Genomic DNA, 5,553 nt, shown 5'->3' with positions numbered 1-5,553 from the left:
GGAGGTGAGGTAAGTGAAGAGAGTTTGCACCCAGGCACTCGGCACACATGCAGGCCAGGACAATGGGCCACAGGCAGAAGCAGGAAATTAAGTCTCCACTTCTTTCCAGTTAAGGAAATCGGAGCACCAGCTCCCATTGGAGAAATCACAGCAGTATTGTTTTAAACAACAAAACAGCCAAGAGAACAAAGATTTTGGTGTTGATCCCTCTCTGGAGAAGATGCTATCATAGACACTCCACCCCACTTAGATGCATCCAGCCTGTTTGGGACTAAACACCAAGCTTACAGGTTCATTTATTAGATCAAGAGTAGTGATCTTCCATTAGTTTACTAACACTCATTGCCTTCACAGTTGTCAAACTGAATGGTTTCTAAGAAATGGCAATCTTACAATTTACAGCCACATGGAGAATCTTGCAGCACATTTGCTGATGGCCACAGTGTCTCAAAAGGTGAACCTGAAATCTGCTCCTGTAAAGACTTACAGCACAGCCTTGGAAACCCTATAGGGCAGTTCTACCCTGTGCCTATAGGGTTGCTATGAGTGAGAATCAACTGCAAAATAAGTATCTTTGATGACAGCTGCACTCTGATTTGATGTATCCCAAATCAGAGACTGCACTGAGATCTGGACTAACTTGATTTTCCTGTAGCACATACCCTTTCCTGTGTGCCTAATGTCATTAAGCGTCACCATTGTCTTGTACTGGTGTAACACACCCATAAGACCAGAGCATCAGAAAACTACCGTGAGGAAAAAGCTGCACTGATCAGATGCTCCATACTCTAAAGAGATGAAGTTATTCCCCTTTAAAAGGTTTTTCTTGCCTCTATTGGCTATTTATCTTCCCAGGGATAGAAATTGTTCATTAGTGGAACCAAAACAAGGGGTACTTTAAAAGTTCCAGGAAAGTTATATTTCCTGGCGATTAAAAATATTTGGCTATAAGGAAACTATTTTAAAGAGATGACCTATGACAGAATAAATATGAACAATCCCTGTTCAAAATAGGGACCATGGAGCCTGATTAGGACTGACATTCAGAACTGACTCTCAACCATGTGCTCATCATGTAACCTACCTTAATCCTCACAATCCTGAGTTAAGTATAGTCTTTTGGGACCTCCATTTGCTGATGTGGCATGATTCAATTTGAGGAGAAACAGCTCCAAACATCCATTAATAATTGGAACATGGAATGTACGAAGTATGAATCTAGGAAAATTGGGAGTTGTCAAAAATGAAATGAAATGCATCAAGATTGATCTCCTAGGCATTAGTGAGCCGAAATGAACCAATTTGGGCCATTTTGAATCAGACAACCATATGATCTACTATGCTGAGAATGACAGTTTGAAGAGGAATGGTGTGGCATTCATCATCACAAAGAATGTTTCAAGATCTGTTCTGAAATACAATACTGTCAGTGATAGGATAATAGCCATATGCCTACAAGGAAGACCAGTTAATACTACTATTATTCAAATTTATGCACCAAACACCAAAGCCAAAGATGAGGAAATTAAAGATTTTTATCAACTTCTGCAGTCTGAAATTGACCGAACATGCAATCAAGATGTGTTAATTATCACTGGTTACTGGAATGCAAAAGTTGGAAACAAAGAATTACTGGTAGTTGGAAAATTTGGCTTTGGTGACAGAAAGAACACTGGAGACTACATGATAGAATTTTGCAAGACCAACGACTTATTCATTGCAAATATCTTTTTTCAACAACACAAACGGTGGCTATACACATGTACTTCACCAGATGGAGTCCACAAGAATCAGATTGATTACATCTGTGGCAAGAGGCAATGGAAGAGCTCAATACTTTTAGCCTAAACAAGGTCAGAAGCTGATTGTGTAGCAGACCATTAACTGCTCATATGCAAATTCAACTTGACGTTGAAGACAATTAAAACAAGTCCACAAGTGCCAAAATAATGACCTTGAACATATCCCTTCTGAATTTAGAGACTATCTAAAGAATAGATTTGATGCATTGAACACTAATGACCAAACCAGAAGAATCATGGGATGACATCAAGAACATCATCCATGAAGAAAGCAAGAGGAAGGAAGAAAGAAAAGACCAAAATGGATGTCAGAAGAAACTCTGAAAATTGCCCTTGAGCGGAGAGTAGCTAAAGCAAATGGAAGAAATGACAAGATAAAAGAACTGAACAGAAGATTTCAAAGAGCAGCTTGAGCAGACAAAGCCAATTACTATAATGAAATGTGCAAAGACCTGGGGTCTGAAAACCAAAAGGGAAGAACATGCTCAGCATTTCTCAAGCTGAAAGAACTGAGGAAAAAAATTTAAGCCTCGAGTTGTGATATTGAAAGATTCTATGGGCAAAATATTGAGTGATGCAGGAAGTATTAAAAGAAGATGGAAGGAATACACAGAGTCATTGTACCATAAAGACCTGGTCAATCTTCATCCATTTCAGGAGGTGGCATATGATCAAGAACCAATGGTACTGAAGAAAAATTTGAAGCTGCACGGAAGGAATTGGTGAAGAACAAGGCACCAGGAATTGACAGAATACCTATTGAGATGTTTCAACAAACGGATGCCCTGCTAGAGGCACTCACTCAATTACGCCAAGAGATTTGGAAGACAGCTACCTGGCCAACTGACTGGAAGAGATCCATATTTGTACCCATTCCAAAGAAAGGTGATCCCACAGAATGTGGAAATTATCAAACAATATCATTAATACCGCATGCAATTAAAATCTTACTGAAGATAATTCAAAATGGTTGCAGCAATATATTGACAGAGAACTTCCAGAAGTGCAAGCTGGATTCAGAAGAGGATGCAGAATGAGGGATATCATTGCTGATGTCAGATGGATCTTGGCTCAAAGCAAAGAATACCAGAAAGATGTTTACTTATGTTTTATTGACTATGCAAAAGCATTTGATTGTGTGGAGCATAACAAATTATGGGTAACATTGAGAAGAATGGGAATTTCAGAACACTTAATTGTACTCATGAGGAACCTGTACATAGACCAGGAGGCTGTTATTTGAATAGAACAAGGCGATACTGCACGGTTTAAAATCAGGGAGTGTGTCAGGGTTATATATTTTCACCATACTTATTCAATCTGTATGCCAAGCAAATAATCCCAGAGGCTGGGTGGACTACGTGAAAAAGAATGTGGCATCGGGATTGGAGGAAGAATCATTAACCTGCGATACGCTGATGACACAACTTTCCTTGCTGAAAATGAAGATGACTTGAGGCACTTACTGATAAAGATTGAAGAATAGAGTCTGCAGTATAGGTTACATCTCAATATAAAGAAAACAGAAATCCTCTTAACTGGACCTATAAGTAGCATCATGATAAATGGAGAAAAGACTGAAGTTGTCAAAGGGTTCACATTGTTTGGTTCTACAATCGACGCCAATGGTGTAGCAGTCATTACATCAGACGACGTATTACAAACCAAACAAATTCATTGCCATCAAGTCAGATCTGACTCCTAGCAATCCCTCCTTGGGTTTCCGATGCAGTATCACTACAGAAGTAGATTGCCCAACCTTCCTTCAACGACATATAGTACTGGGCAAATCAGCTGCAAAGGAGCTCTTTCAAGTGCTGAAGAGCAAAAGATGTATCCTTGAGGACTAAGATGCGCCTGACACAAGCCATGTTATTTTCAATTGCCTTATATGCATGTGAGAGCTGGACAATGAATAAGGAAGACCGAAGAATTGATGCTTTTGAGATGTGGTGCTAGCAAAGAATGCTGAAAGTACCAGGGACTGCTAAAAGAACTAACAAATCCGTTCTGGAGGAAGTGCAGCCAGGATGCTCCTTGAAAGCGAGAATGGCCAGACTTCATCTCACCTACTTTGGTAATGTTGTAAGAAGGGACCATTCCCTAGAGAAGTATATCATGCTTGGTAAGGTGGAGGGTTGACAAAAGAGGGGAAGGCCCTCAACGAAATGGATTGACACAGTGGCTGTGGCGATGGGCTCAAGTATAGCAGGGATTGTGGAGCTGGCACGGGACCAGGCACCGTTTCATTCTGCTATGCGTAGGGTCACTATGAGTCGGAAACGACTTAACGGTACCTAACAAGAACAACAGGTATAGACTTTTACTATAATGGAATAATTGCCCAAACCTCCTACTATAAAAATAGTAATTTCAGTGGGGGAAAGGGGTTAACATTTAAGATTCAGAATAACAAGTGGTTTTTCTTGCAGAAACAATTTTTTAATTTAATAGCTTTAATTTTATGGTTGTGGTGTTTATTCTGATACTGAATTTAAGTCAAAGAAAATGTAAATCATATTCTCTGATTGTGACAGATCCAATTGAAGTTTTCAAAACTTAAGTGTAGAAGAAATGGCTCATTTCAGGATGAGGAGAGGGGCCTAACTAGGCCCACTGTCACAAAAGGAGATTCCCATCCAGGACTCTTAGACTTCATCCAGTATCTCTCCTCTTAACCAACTATTCCTGCTGCCTTCTGCTGACACTCAACTCCACCAGGAAATTCAAGGCTGATGGTGAGATGCAGGTAGAAGCTTCGGTGTCTTTCAGATCTTCCGTGAATTCCTGGGGACAGCAGCAGCAGAGCAAAGCAACAGGCCAGTTAAATATCCTTTGTCAGAGGGCCTTCCCCTTTCTAAGTGGGTGTTCCCCACTCCTTGGTCATTTCTGCAGCATCCAGCCTCCAAACAACAGCCACAGTGAGCTTGAAGAAACCTTAACAGTGGCTTCTGATGAGGGCAGCATGGCCAGAGAAAACTGCCGTTTTCCTAATCTGGAGGCACATTGTGGAGGAAAAGACATACATAAAGGTGTAACTGACTCCAAAATTGCAAATGTGGAACTATACTCAAAAGCACCTTTGCAGCCAAAAGATGGAGATGGAAGCAAGACATTAGAAAAATCACTATATACATCAGGTTAAGTCCTTCCACAAATTGCTCTCCAAAGGACTGTCCACGTTTTTTTGCTGTTATTGATTGAAATGCTTGTATTTTTTGTTACCTTAGTCACCTGAAATGTAGTGTGTGACATGTTGGAAAACCAGGAAAAGGAGACAGAAGACCTGGAGTCTAGTCTGAATCTCACCTTTTATGAGCTGCACGACACTTCAGTGAACACCTGAATCTCAGGTTCTTCACCTTTCAAATGGTACGTATCTGCTGGGATCTCCCTTGTATTACTGCTAAGAATTGCGAGAGCTGTCTAGAACACCCTTCCCTTTGTCATTTCAGGTCTCCCATCCTTCAGGAAAACTTGCCTTGCAGGAACTGTTAGGCACCCTCTTTTGTGCTTCCACAATCACATTTTTCACCCCATCCCAAGGTCTTTAAGTTGATTCTGACTCATAGTGACCCTACAGAACAGGGTAGAACTGCTTCATGTTGTTGTTGTTGTTGTTATATGCTGTCGAGTCAGACCCCTCTTGGGTTTCTGAGGCAGTATCACTACAGAAGTAGATTGCCCAACCTTCCTTCTGAGGAGTGGCTGGTGGATTTGAACTGCCAGCCTTCTGGTTAGCAGTCAAGTG

The sequence above is a fragment of the Orycteropus afer genome, unplaced genomic scaffold (genome assembly GCF_000298275.1).
Source record: "Orycteropus afer afer isolate SDZICR_OR568_19922 unplaced genomic scaffold, OryAfe1.0 scaffold00014, whole genome shotgun sequence".
Taxonomy (NCBI): Eukaryota; Metazoa; Chordata; class Mammalia; order Tubulidentata; family Orycteropodidae; genus Orycteropus; species Orycteropus afer.
The sequence above is the reverse complement of the archived record's forward strand: the minus strand, read 5'-3'. Positions refer to the sequence as shown.